This window comes from Callorhinus ursinus, unplaced genomic scaffold, assembly GCF_003265705.2.
Source record: "Callorhinus ursinus isolate GAN/ISIS: 27379988/994484 unplaced genomic scaffold, GSC_fseal_2.0 scaffold3, whole genome shotgun sequence".
NCBI classification, from domain to species: domain Eukaryota; kingdom Metazoa; phylum Chordata; class Mammalia; order Carnivora; family Otariidae; genus Callorhinus; species Callorhinus ursinus.
In genome coordinates, this window is record NW_027397065.1 from 20454683 (window position 1) to 20470248 (window position 15566).

Genomic DNA, 15566 nt, shown 5'->3' on the forward strand with positions numbered 1-15566 from the left:
TGAGTCTTTATGGATCACACAGATGATTCATTCTGCACACAGCTGGTACCTTTCTGTCTTCTTCCACTCCCTCATCTTCTTATTCTTCTCTAGAATTCTTTATCTAAAGGAACATTTGGGGGGTATCTGGGTGGCTCAGTCCAACTCTTGATTTCAGCTCAAGTCATGATCTCAAGGTCATGAGATGGAGCCCCACGTCAGGCTCTGCCCTCAGCGTGGAGTCTGCTTTAGACTGTCTCCCTTTCCCTCTGCCTGCCACCCCCCTGCTTGTGTTCTCTCTCTCTCTCTCCAATAAAATAAATAAATAAAATCTTTAAAAAAAAGCAACATTTTGTTGGTTATGGTCTGACTATGAAGACCTAGCATATCCATATTCCATATTATATATAACATATATATGACATATAACAATATACATATGTACCTTATATGGATATATATGCATATATAGAATTTTACATATACATAATTTTTAGATGAATTATATCACTGAAAGAATCTAGTACTGTATAACAAATTTGCTAAGAGAGTAGAACTTAAATGTTTGTACCAAAAAAGGAAAAAAAAATAAGTGAGGTGGTGGTTGTGTTGACACAATGGGGGAATCCTTTCATAATATAGAGGTATATCAAACCATTACATTGTACACTTTAAATATCTTACATTTTTTTCAATTATACCTCAGCAAAGCTGGAGGAGGAGGGAGAAATTTTGTATAACTAATAAGTAATGGAGCTGGGTTTCAAACCCAGGCATCCTGGATCCAGAATCCACACTTTTAACTACTCATCCTTACTGACAGAAACTGTTCTCTCAAATTACATCTTTTTTTTTTTTTTTGAGAGAGAGAGAGAGAGAATGAGAGATAGAGAGCATGAGAGGGAAGAGGGTCAGAGGGAGAAGCAGACTCCCTGCTGAGCAGGGAGCCTGATGTGGGACTTGATCCCAGGACTCCAGGATCATGACCTGAGCCAAAGGCAGTCACTTAACCAACTGAGCCACCCAGGCGCCCCTCTCAAATTACATCTTAATGGCTTTATAGCATATTATGCTTATAGAATAATGTAAGGGCATTAATTAAATTCCAGGCTATCTTAGAAACGTGTAGCTTAGAGACCTCATTAATTGATTGTTAGTTGCCATGGAGTTCCAAATTATCAGACTGGGGAAAATATTCATGAAAAGGCTTTGCTATTATAAACTAAATTTCATAATCATGTTTTTTTTTCTTACCTCTTATTTTATTTGGTCATGCCAAATGAGTTATTTCCTTCCAATAGTAAAATAGATGCTTTTGTGGAGACATGCCAATTGTGTGTTTTATTTTATTTATTTTTAAAGATTTTATTTTAGTATGCACACAAGAGCAGGGGGAGGGGCAGAAGGAGAGGGAGAGAGAGTCTCAAATAGACTCCCAGCTGAGCACAGAGCCTAATGGGAGGGGGGCACGCAATCTCAGGACCCTGAGATCATGACCTGAGCAGAAAAAAAGAGACACTAAATGGACTGAGCCACCCAGGAGCTCTGCCAGTTGTGTGTTTTAAAATGCTTATAACAAGTAAAAAAACAAAACAAAAACCCTATAATTCTTAGTTCCATTTTCTTCATCTTTTTTTATTCACATATTTTACAAATTTAAGTAACTGCCTTTTTATAGTTTCTCTAGTTTAAATTTCCAGACAGTAATGGAAATACTAAAGCAAAATATGATGATAAAAATAGTTCTTAAATAATGCCCAAGAGAGCCTCTAAGCCCGACTTTATCTCTCCCGTGCAGGCTCAGCCTTACTGTATCATAAGATGTGAATTCTATTTAGCTGACACTTTGGTGGTGTGAGTGTTTTTTACAACTAATCAGCACCTGAATAATCAAAGGTGTGTACCATCCATCACTTTTCATGAAGCATTAAAATACTTTAATGGAACCAAGGGTAATTAGAAAGTCTCTTATGCAGTTCATCTACTAACAAGAACATTTTCAGGATTAATAATAATAGAGTGATTTTTCCAATGAAGAATGGGCCCTTCCTTAACTCCAGCAATCCCATTTGTAAAACTGGAATCGTTTTATGTATTTCAAGGAGATCTTGGTTATAATTAATGATTACACTGTTATGAAGTATTAATAGTGCCTTAGTTGAAATTGCCAAGTCTGTTTTTCTTCCTTAAGGATCTATCATAATTGAGAAAAGAAAAAAAAAGCAGTTTTCAAAATATGTAAAATTACATTTGAAAGAATCTAGTGCTTCAGAGATGTGTTACTCTATCACTTGATATTTATCCAATAATGCCCTGAAGACTATCGGAATGGGATGTGTATTATAATTTAGGTTGTGTATTATAATTTAACAAAATGAAGTTGGTATGACTGATATTCAAAATTATTTTCACAGTTACTTGAAAATCAATCATGTTCCTAACAATGAATATCTCCACCTTAAGAGCAGGAAAATCATTAAACGACCCTGTTTTTGAGCCAGATGTTTTTATTGACTGTATCTGAGCAGTTGATTTTTCTACTGAATACCTAGTCTCCCTTTATTTCCTACTTAAAGAAACTCTATTGTATTTTGGGTGATAACATACTTACATAAAAAAACTAATATTTCCCAGGCTGTTCTGTGGCCAGGCAGAGGCTAGAACTACATAAAAAATTATTCTGCTAGATCTATGCCCTTTTGCCCTTACACCCTCTTTCCTAGCTGATGTTTAGAACTGGTGCTCTGGTAGTTATTTTCCACACTGATTTGACCTCGTTGCTCTATAACATGACAGAGCAGAAAGAGGGAAAGAGTCTAGGTCTCTGAATAAGTATTAAACTTGTTGCAAACCCTGGACTTCTTATTGCATCTTACATTTTATAAGGGAGAGAAATAAATGCCCATTTAAGCAATACACTATTTTTACTGAATATAAATTATGAGATAATATGACTTGAGAAAGTTCAATATGTGGTATATAACAATTTAAAAAAGGAAAGATATGTAATTAAATTATAAAATAAGTAAATGAATTTAAAAATATATTAAGAAATATTTCAAAATAACAATATATTCTTAAAATCAGTGTAATATAATACACTGAAAAAAGTTAAAGTGTGGGTCCTGGTTCCAAGATCTTTGAATTCAAACCCAGGTCAACCACTTAATAGCTCTTCAAATTTGGGCAGTTTATTTTACCCTCTAATTCAATTTCTTGTAAAATGAGGATAAACACAGCCAATTTTAAAAGCATTGTTGTAGAAATTTAATTAGACATACATAAAATACTTAAAAGACTGTCTAGTCCTTAGTATCCAATAATAAATTTCCTTTATAAAATTACATTGCAAAAGTGGGTTGTCATATTTTTAATTTCTAATTTGATCTCAAAATTATTTTTTAATTTTTTTAAAGATTTTATTTATTCATTTGACAGGGAGAGATAGAAAGAGAGAGAGAGCACAGGCAGGGGGAGTGGTAGGCAGAGGGAGAGGGAGAAGCAGGCTCCCCAGGAGCGAGGAGCCTGATGAGGGGCTCGATCCCAGGACCCCAGGATCATGACCTGAGCCGAAGGCAGACACTTAACCGACTGAACCACCCAGGCACCCTATATTTTAAATTTTTTAATTGAACTATAGTTTACATACAATATTTTATTAGTTTCAAGTGTGCAACATAGTGATTTGACAATTATATACATTATGAAATGCTTACCACAGTAAGTGTAGTTACTGTTACCATACAAGCTTATTATAATTTTATTGACTATATTTTTTATGCTGTACTTTTCATCTCTGTGACTTAGTTATTTTATAGCTGGAAGTGTGTCCCTCTTGCTACCCATCACTTATTTTACCCATTCCCCCCCCGCAACCACCAGTTTGTTTTCTGTATTTACCAGTATGTTTCTGTTTTGTTTCATTTGTTCATTTGTTTCCAAGATTCCACACACAAGTGACATCACATGGTATTTGTCTTTGTGTCTCTTATTTCACTTAGCATAATACTCTCTAGGTTCACCCATGTTGTTGTAAATGGCAAGATTTCTTTTTTTTTTTTGTATGACTGAGTAATATTTGTGTGTGTGTGTGTGTGTAAAACTATTTATCCATTCATCTATTGATGGAGACAGGGTGCTTCCATATCTCAGCTACTGTAAATAATGCTGCAATGCTGATCTGGTGAATAATCTTTTTATGTATTGTATTCAGCTTGCTAATATTTTGATTAGGTTTCTTGCATCTTATTTTCAGGGATATTGCCTGTAATTTTCTTTTATTATAGTGTATTTGGTGTTGGTATCAAGGTAATGCTGACCTTGTTGAATTAATTTGCAAGCATCCCTTCCTCCTCCTTTCTTTTCTTTTTTCTTTTCTTTTCTCTTCTCTCTCTTCTCCTCTCCTCCCCTCCCCTCCTCTCCCCTCCCCTTCCCTCCCCTCCTCTCCTCTCCTCTTCTTTTCTCTTTTTGGGAATAATTTGAGAATTACAGGTATTAACTCTCCCCTAAGTGTTGGGTAGAATTCACCTGTGAAGCCATCTGGTCCTAGATTTTGTTTATTGGAAGTTTTTGATTACTGATTCAATTTTGCTAATAGTTGTTGGTCTGTAAGATTTTCTATTTCCTCCTGATTCAGTCATGGAAGATTGTATGTTTCCAGGAATTTGTTTCTTCTAGGTCATCCAGTTTGTTAATGTATATTTTTTGTAGTAGTTTCTTATATCCTTATAATCTTATAAGTACTATTTCTGCAGTATAGTTATAACCTCTCTTTCATTCCTGATTTTATTTGCATCTTCTTTTTTCTTGATGAGTCTGACTAAATGTTTTTCAGTTTTGTTTATTTTTTTCAAATAACCAGTTCTTAGTTTCATTGATCTTTTCTATTGTTGCTTTTTTTTTGGTTTCTATTTTTTTTTCTTTCAAGATTTTATTTAAATTTAAGTTAGTTCACATACCATGTGGTATTAGTTTCTGGGGTAGAATTTAGTGTTTCTTCAGTTGCATATAATACACAGTGCTCATTACATGAAGTGTCCTCCTTAATATCCATCACCCAATTACCCCATTCCCCCACCCACCTCCCCTCCAACAATGCTCAGTTTATTCCATTTATCTAAGAGTCTCTTACAGTTTGCTTCCCTCTCTGTCTTAATCTTATTTTTAATTTTCTTATTTTTACTTTTATTTTTATTTATTTGAGAGAGTGAGCAAGAGAGATTGCATGAGTGGGGGGAGGGGTAAAGGGAGAGGGAGAAGCAGACTCCCCACTGAGCCAGGATCCTGATGCTGGTCTTGATCCAGGGACTCTGGGATCATGACCTGAGCCAAAGGCAGACACAACAGACTGAGCCACCCAGGTGTCCCTGTATTAATCTTATTTTTCTTTCCCTTCTCCTATGTTCATCTGTTTTGTTTCTTAAATTCCACATATGGGTAAAATCATGTGGTATTTGTGTTTCTCTGGCTATTTCCCTTAGCATAATATCCTTTAGTTCTATCCACGTTATGGCAAATGGCAAGATTTCCTTCTTTTTTTTAAGATTTTATTTATTTATTTGAGACAGAGAGAGCATGAGCAGGGGGGAGAGGCAGAAGCAGGCTCCCTGCTGAACCAGGAGCCCAATGTGGGGTTCAATCCCAGGACCCTGGGATCATGACCTGAGCCGAAGGCAGATGCTTAACCATCTGAGCCACCCAGGTGCCCCAAGATTTCATTCTTTTTGATGACTGAGTTATATTCCACTGGGTGTGTGTGTGTGTGTGTGTGTGTGTGTGTGTGTGTATGTGTATACATTTTCTTTATCCATTTATCTTTAGTCTCTATTTTTTTTTATGATTCATTTATTTGAGAGAGAAGGAGAGTGCTGAGGGGGAGGGGTGGAGGGAGAGGGAGAGAAAGAATCTCAAGCAGACTCCCCACTGATCATGGAGCCTGATTCAAGGCTCCATCTCACCACGCTGAGGTCATGCCCTGAGCCAAAATCAAGAGTTGGACCCTTAACCAACTGAGCCACCCAAGTTCCCCTAATGTCTATTTCTTTTATTTCTGCCCTGATCTTTATTATTTCCTTCTACCTACTAACTTAGGGCTTTATTTTTTTTCTTTTATTGTCTAACTCCTTTAGCTGTTAGATTGAGATTTTTCTTGTTTCTTGAAATAGGCATGTGTTGCTATAATCTTCCCTGTCTGATCTGCTTTTGCTGTCTCCCAGAGATTTTGAACCATTGTTTTCGATTTCATTTCTCAAGGTATTTTTGATTTCTTCACAAGTTTCTTCATTGACTTACTGGCTATTTGGTAATATGTTGTTCAGCTCTATGTACTTGAGGTTTTGACAGTTTTTTTTTTTTTTCCCTTGAGAGTGATTTTTAGTTTGATACTGTCATGGTCAGAAAAGATGCCTGGAATGATTTCATTCTTCTTAAATCACTGGACCTGTTTTGTGTCTTAACATGTGATCTATCTTGAAGAATGTTCCATGTTCACTTGAAAAGAATGCGTATTTTATTGTTTTTAGATGGATTGTTCTGTATATATCTGTTAAGTCCATCTGATTTAATATGTCACTCAAAGCCACTGTTTCCTTATTAATTTTCTGTCTGGATGATCGATGCATTCATTTAAGTGTGATGTTAAAGTCCCCTATTGTTACTACATTACTGTCAGTTTCTCACTTTATGTCTGCTAATAGATGTTTTCTATATTTAGGTGCTCCTATGTTGGGTGCATAGGTATTAACAATTTTTAGATCCTCTTTTGAATTGATCCCTTTAACATTATTCCATACCCTTCTTTTTCTATTGTTACACTATTTGTTTTAAAGTCTATTTTCTTTGATGAAAGTATTGCTAACCCAGTATTTTTTCTATTTGATTGGGATATTTTTTTCATCCCTTTAATTTTAGTTTGTATGTCTTTAGGTCTGAAGTGAGTCTCTTGTAGACAGCATATAGATGGGTTTTGTCTTTTCATCCATTCAATCACCATAAATCTGTTGATTGGATCATTTAGTCCATTTACATTTAAAGTATTTATAGATAGGTTTGTATTATTGCCATTTTACTAATTTTTTTCTATTTTTTCTTTTGTAGTTTTCCTGTTTCTTCTTCTCTTACTCTCTTCTGTTGTCATTTGATGACTTTAGTGAGTGTTCTGCTTGGGTTACTTTTCCTTTGTGTTTTGTGTATCTATTATAGGTTTTTGATTTTTGGTTACAGTGAGGATCATCTACCTTATGTATATAGCAGTCTATATCTTAAGTTGATGGTTAAGTTCAAACACATTCTAAAAGCAGTACATTTATTCCCCCTCCCCATTTTATGTAGATGACCTCGTATTTTACATCTTTATTTTTTATATCCCTTCACTAATTTTTGCAGATATAATTGATTTTACTACTTTTGTTTTTTTAACACTCATACTAACTTTATCAGCGATTGATATACTACCTTACCTATACGTTAGAAATTTTTTCCTTTCATGATGATATTTTCATTTCTATGTATAGCCTGCTTAAAGAAGTCACTTGAACATTTTCTATAAGAAATGGGGATGCGCTCCTTTAAATTTTGTTTGTCTGGGACTCTTTCCTTCAATTCTGAATGATTACCTTGTCAGGTGGGGTATATTAGGTTGTAGGGTCTTTCCTTTCAGGCCTTTGAATATAGCATACACTCTGACCAGCAACGTTTTGGCAAAAAATCACCTGATAGCCTCATGGGGTTTCCTTTGTATGTAACTGTTTCCTTTTCTCTTGCCACTTTTAAGATTTTCTTTATATTTATTTATCTTTAATTTTTGATATTTTACTTATAATGTGTCTGAATGTAGACCTCTTTGGTACATCTTGTGTAGGGCTCTCTGTGCTTCCTAGACCTGGATATCTGTTTCTTTCCCCATGTTAGGGAAGTTTTCAGGCATTATTTCTACAGTAATGTTCTCTGCTTTTCTGGGATTTCTATAATGCTAATGTTTGTACACTTGATGTTGTCCCAGACATCCCTTTTCTGGGATTTCTATAATGCTAATGTTTGTACACTTGATGTTGTCCCAGACATCCCTTAGCCTATCATACTCAGTTTTTTAAATTCTTTATTCTTTTTTCTGTTTAGGTTGGGTACATTCCACTTTTCTGGATCATTGATCCATTTTTCTGCATTGTCTAATCTGTTGTTGATTGCTCTAGCATATTTTTTTTCCACTTTAGTTATTGTATTCTTCAGCTCTGATTTTTTTTTTCTATTTTTCTGCTCTCTGTCTCTTTTTGGAAGTTCTGACTTCATCTAATCTTCTCTCATGTTTGGAAAGCATCTTTATGACCATTACTTTGAACTGTTAGGTAGATTGATTATCTCAGCTTCATTTAGCCTTTTTTTTTTTTAACCTGAGGTTTCATCTTTTTGGGGGGGACATAATCCTCTGTCTTCTCTTTTTGTGTGACTCTGTGTGTGTTTCTACATATTAAGTAAGTCACCTACATTTCCTGGTCTTGAAAATGGTGGTCTTATTTAGAAGGCATCACGTGGGACCCAGTAGTTTAGTCCCCACTGGCCATCAGTACCAGGTGCTCCAGTGGTATCCCCTCTGTAGATTGCATGAGTCTTCACATTGTGAATGGACTATAACTATTGTGTGTGTATTTAGTGATTGGGGCTGGCCCAGCTGGCTGCAGTGACTGCCTATAACTACTGTGGGTACACTGGTGAGCAGAGCTGGCTCCAATGTATTTGGCTAACAGGCTCAACTCTAGTTGGTCTGGGTGAGCTAGGTACTCTAGATCATTGGTTCAAATAGATGATTGGTTCATGGTTGGCCCCATGATCCAAGACACATCTATCCTGACTTGCCATGAAGTTTTTTTTCCAAGAGCTCTAAGGAGAAACTGTTTCTAGTGGGTTCAAAAACCAGAGGTATAGAGGTCTAGAAGTTGATGGAAGTATATTTCCTGCCACATGGAATCTCACTCTCTAATAGACAAAGAAAGGAATCCTCTGGATTCCTACTTACATGAGTTAAGTTTTTAAATTGTTACATAAGCTTATTTGATATTTCTATCACTTGCAACAAAAGCGGTCTTAATGCACTCCTTTTCCCAAAGTGAAATAGCATAAAATGAACCAATTGACACTTTTATAAATGGATGTATTTTCCATATCCAAATTTCATACACCAGACCATTCGACTCATCTATCCACAGGAGGTTTTTATGTAAATTTTCTTTTTCGTTTTACTTCACATCCCACTTTGCCCCAATTTAATAAGGATATAGAGAAGAAAGTACTCAAAACTAACTTCATGATTTTACTGGGTTTGGGCAACTGTTCACCTAATGTATAAGACAAGTGTTGAGTTTTAACCTTTGACTCAAAGTTTATATAAAGAAAATATACATACTTTTCTATTAATTATTTTGCATTTTTATATTTAAAGTTGTGTGAAGTTTTTCTGAATATTTCAAGAAAAATTTCAGCTCTTGTTTTGCCTGCTTATCATGTATTCCATCATCTAAATAATTCATTAAAATGTTGAATCAGACTTTCCCAGTACTTATGTTTGTTTCTTGTCTCTACGTTTCATATGACAAGTCAGTCACCTTTAATTTTACAGTTACTGTGAATTTTTCTGTACTTGTGGTATGAAAACTTGTTCAAAGCATTTTAAAAGCTTAAAGAGATTCTATTTTCCTTATTATCTAAGAATATTTATCCTTCAGAGAAATGCCAATAGATTAGTCAGGCACAGTTTTCTCTTAAAGGAGCCATGCTGCTATTATTACTGATCAAGGTACCTGAAATTCTTGCTAAGGTTTTTGCAGTTATTACTAATTTTGAGATCCTCCCCTCTTCTTTTCCTCTGGGCAGCATCCATAATTAAAATAGAAGGATCCAGCTTCTATTTAGAAGTTTGAGTTTGTTAGATAGTGGTAGAATTAGCATGAGGCACTCCCATGTTTTTCTTGCAAACATACTAGCACATGTTTGGCATACTGCAAACATATACACACACACTGAATGTTAGTGCTTCCCCCTACATTCATATGTTGAAGCCTTAACCTGTAGTGCAAGTATATTTGAAGATAAAGCCCTTATGGAAGTAGTTAGTGTTAAATGAAATCTTAGGGGTACGGCCTTGATTCCATAGAATTACTATCTTTATAAGAAGAGGAAGAGAGACCAGAGCTCAATCTTTTTCTCGGTGTACACACTGAGGAAAGGCCACATGAGCACACAAGGCAGCAGTTGTCTGCTAGAGAGCTTTCACCAAAAACTGACTATGCTGATCAGTTGGACTTCCAGAATCCAGGGCCGTTAGAAAATTTATTCTTATTGCTTAAGCCACCCTGTCTATGGTATTTTTTTGTGGCAGCCTGAATAGACTGACACCATATTTATGAAGCACAGACAGTATGCAGAGTGAGCATTTTCTAGCTCTAGAGTTTCTTCTTCTTTTTTTTAAGATTTTATCTATTTTCCAGAGAGAGAGAGAGAGAGAGCATAAGCAGAGGGAGCAGTAGGCAGAGGGAGAAGCAGGCTCCCTGCAGAGCAAGGAGTCAATGTGGGACTTGATCCCAGGACCCTGGGATCATGATCTGAGCCAAAGGCAAACACTTAACTGACTGAGCCACCCAAGCATCCCTCTTGGGTTTATTCTGCAGACTACTTGTCTAGCGAACTTTTGTTGTTTTTGTTGTTATTGTTGGTGTTTTCTAGTCTATGTCATTGTTTTCTGCTTCTGTGCTCTTATACACACTCATTGAGGAAGTGAAGCTAGAAATACAGGTAAAGGTATAGCACTTTCTTATAAAGTAAAATGGTACCCTCACCCTCATTAGAGTGTATATTTAATTTTGATTGATTCAGGAAGCATTAATTTAGTATGTATTAAGTGCTTAGATCCTGCCGAGGAATCTGAAATAAACAAGTGATGAAATCAAATACTCCTGTCATTGCAGGGCTTAGATTTCAGTTGGAGGTGGAAGTGGAATATGTGAGGGCACGGGGTGCACAGTAATAAGAATAATATGTAAGTGAATCACATACGATGCTAGAGGGTAATATATGGCATGGAAAAAATAAGGACATAGTAAAATCTTGGGTGCACATTGGCAGTATTATCAAGGAAAGAAGATAGAAGTTGAGGTCATAGAGTTATTAGTGGCAAAGTCTTTATAAGGCAAGTTTTCTTAATCCTGGCATAGAATAAAACATAGGGTATTAATGAATTTTGATGGGAAATATTTTTTAGTCTTACTGTTGTAGGCTGAATGATGGATGCTTCCCCAAAATATTCACGTCCTAATTCCCATAACCTCTGGATATGTTACATTATAAAAGGTACTGAGAAAATATTTTAGGGATCTTAAGATGGGAATTATCCTTGATTATCTGGTGAGCTCAATATAACAATAGGGGTCTTCAGAAGAAGGGGGCAGAAGGATCTGTGTTAAAGAAGATGAAAGGTGGGGCTCCTGGGTGGCTCAGTCATTAAGCGTCTGCCTTCGGCTCAGGTCATGATCCCAGGGTCCTGGGATCGAACCCCACATTGGGCTCCCTGCTCAGCGGGAAGCTTGCTTCTCCCTCTCCCACTCCCCCACTTGTGTTCCCCCTCTCACCGTGTCTCTCTCTGTCAAATAAATAAATAAAATCTTAAAAAAAAAGAAGATGAAAGGACAGAAACAGAGATAGGAGTGATGTGCTTTGAAGGGGCCACTAGCCAAGGACTATAGGCAGCCTCTAGATGTTTAAAAGGCAAAGAAAGAGATTCTCCCCTAAAGCCTCCAGAAGAAGCCAAGTCCTGCCAACACCTTAATTTTAGCACAGCGAAAATGATTTCAGACGTCTCACTTCCAGAATTACAAGATAATAAATTTATGTTGTTTTAAGCTGCTTAATTTGTCATAATTTGTTACAACAGCAATAGGAAACCAATACATGTCTAACTGAAATATATTATCTCTTAATAGAATAGTATTAACAGTATATGTGACTTTGTTATAAAAACTACAGGTATTTTCATATATTACAGTTCTCAAAGGATCTAAAACTATTTTTTATGGTTATGATTCCCTCAAAATTGCAGTAGTTATCAGGTTCAGCACTAGGGAAAACCAATGCTAAACTTTATGTAATGCATTACTAAAATGCATATGTATTTCTATACCATAAATTTCTTAATAGGTTTAATATTATTAATTCATTACAATATAATTGAGACCATTTTTTTGAATCTTCAAAGTTGTTGCCTTTAGAAACATTAATATGAGGGGCACCTGGGTGGCTCAGTCAGTTAAGCAGCTGCCTTCAGCTCAGGTCATGATCTCAGGGTCCTGGGATCGAGCCCCACATCGGGCTCCCTGCTCAGTGGGGAGCCTGCTTCTTCCTCTCCCTCTGCCTGCTGCTCCCCCTGCTTGTGCTCATGCTCTCTCTCTCAAATAAATAAATCTTAAAAAAAAAAGAAACATTAATATGAAGCAGGGTACATAGGCTTAACCAGACAGCAGAAGGTGCCCATGGCACAAAAAGTTAACAGTCCTTATTATAAGGCCTCATAGGCTACTGTAAAGATTTTGACTTTCAGTTAGAAGGAAGGGGGACCCATGACAGAAGAGTAATAGGATTTCACCTAACTTTACAAGAATTACTTTGGTTACCATGTTGAGAAAATATCCCTGTAGGCAAATATCCAGGCAAGAGGTAGTGGTACTCAGATCAATATGGTAATGGTGTAGATGGTAAGAAATGGTCAAATCCTGATTATTTTTTGCAGTTTGAGCTAATAGGATTATTTGATGGAATGTATATAGAAATGGAATGTATATAGAAAAAGATGTCTCTTGTCTGTATGTGTGTTTCTTTGTTTGATGATTTAAAAATGTGTGTGTGTGTGTTTGATGATCCAGTGGAGATTTCATAATGTGGGAAAGTGAAGAAAGAATTGCTAGAGGGAGTTCTTGAGCACATAAGGACGATGGGATATAATGTATAGCTAGAATCCTGGTTTTCCATGATGGATGGATAATCATCTCTATATCTAGAAATTAGTTTGGACTAACTTATTTTGCAGCTCCTGTTTCTCAATTATTGAGCTTGCAATTCTTCAAACTGACATATAACTCTCCAAATTTACAAATCAGAGGCAAATGTATTATTCAGTAATAGTTCTAATAGTCACAAGCAAAGACATGGATAATGATTGTTACAAAAAATTCTCTGTTGTGTAAATAAAAGCTCAAAATTCCTTTTTAACAAAAACACACACCTTGTTTGTGTAAAACATTGTGCTATATGCTCTGAATAAGATATGACCATTTCCTCCAAGAATCTATATTATTTGAAAAAACGTTATATATACTTTTTGGACATTAAATAAAACATTTGTGAAACCATTTTGGAAGTAAAATTCCATTAGGAAAGTTAGGATAAATTTCTAAATAAATTATTATGAAATTAAGTACTATAGGAGTTCTGAAGTAGCTTTCATCTAATGTAATAAAAATGAATGGATTATAGGATTTTCTGCTAATGTTTCCCAATTAAGATATTTATATAATAAGGTAGAAAACAGCCCCGCATATAATACCTGGACATATAAATTTCTGAAGTCCTAAATATCTTGGTAATACATTAAACATCTTGTTTATATGTATATAAATATGTGTGTAAATATATGTGTATATACATATTCACATATGTACCTATTAATATATAGGTAAAATATATTATGTATATATATAAAATATATACATAATATATATTTTTGGGTATATATACATATTCTCAAGTATGTATATGCTTAAGTATTTGTATATGTATACAAGCAGACATACAGTGAAGACCTATTTTCTTATGTGTAATTTGGTCACTATTTACAACATCAATAGTTACCATGTAGACAAGAACTTTATAGGAAGGATTCAGTTAAATTTTTCCTTTTCCTGCAACAGATGGATGTGGCAGTATTGACTTCCAAATGGTTGCTGATCAGTTTTGTTCATTGTTAGGTCACTTTTGTTAAGTAACAAAACAGCTAAGCCTTTAACATTGACATTATAGTGTCAGCATTTTAGAGATTTTATATAAGTATCATACTGTTTTAATTACTGTAGCTTTGTAATATATTTTGAAATCAGGAAGTGTGATGCCTTAAGTTTAGTGTTTCTTTTTCAAAATTGTTTTAGCTATTTGGGGTTTTGTTTGGTTCCATATGAATTCCATTTCCGTTTTAAAAAAAAAAAGGCCATTGGGATTTTGATAGGGATTGCATTAAATCTGTAGGCTACTTTTTGGGTGCTAGGGACATTTTAATAATATTAAGTTATCCAATTCATGAACACAGAATACCTTTATGTTTGTGTTTTCTTTGGATTCTTTAACAGTGTTTAATAGCTTTTGGTGTACAAGTTCTTCTCTTCCTCAGTTTTTATTCCTAAGGGTTTTACTATTTTTTTTTAAGATTTTATTTATTTACTTGTCAGAGGGAGAGAGAGAGAGAGAAAGAGAGCAAGAACACAAGCAGGGGCAGTGGCAGGTAGCGGGAGAAACAGGTTCCCCTCTGTGCAAGGAGCCCAATGCAGGACTCGATCCCAGGACCCTGGAATCATAACCTGAGCCAAAGGCAGCCACTTAATCAACTGAGCCACCCAGGCATCCCAGTATTTTACTCTTTAATGTTATCATAAATTCAGTTGGGTTGTAATTTCAGATAGTTCATTATTAGTGTATATACATATTAAATATAGTGTGTATACATATAGTATATATAGTGTATATCTGTGGTAAATATATATTAGAAATAGTGTATATATAGTATAATATGTAGTATGTATTATATAGTGTATCCTTAGTATATAGTATACATATATAATTTATTTTACTTTATATTAGTGTATATGTGTATATATGTGATATATGTGAGATATATATATGTGTGTGTATGTATACACACACACACACACAAATATCTATACATGTTTATATTAGTGTCTAGCCCTCAAGAGACTGTGCTGGGCCCCATCAGCTCTGTGAGACAGGTAAGATAAAATCCAGAACCTACAGTAATATCCAGACAAATTGGGCATTAGAGGTATAGTCCAACATCTTCATTGCTCAGAAAGAAGCTGGGAGCTGGGGATTCACTCCCAATCATATGGCACTGTGTTAGGGTGTGGATTTTGTTGAGGAGGTGTCCCTACTTTTCCTAAGACTTTTGACATTGCTGGTTTCACACCTTTCTAGAGTGCAGGAGCCTCTTATTTTCTGGATTTTTCACAAAGGGAATTGATCCTTGTATTGCTGTTGAATTGGTATGTTGGGGTGCAGTGGAGTGGGAAAAATCCTGGGCTTCCTATTCCATCATATTAATGGTGTCACTTCTCTGTAATTATTAATAATGGGTTAGGGCAGACCCCACCAAAGTGACTTTTGAGTAAACACCTAAAAGGGGTATTGAAATATGCAGACAAAAAAAGAAAAAATGTTAGCATTCTCTTCAAGGTATAATGCGAGGTATTGCATATTAAGTGTATGTGGGAAAACACATAGTTCATTCCCAAAATACCATTTTTATCTATAATTAAGTTTTTAAA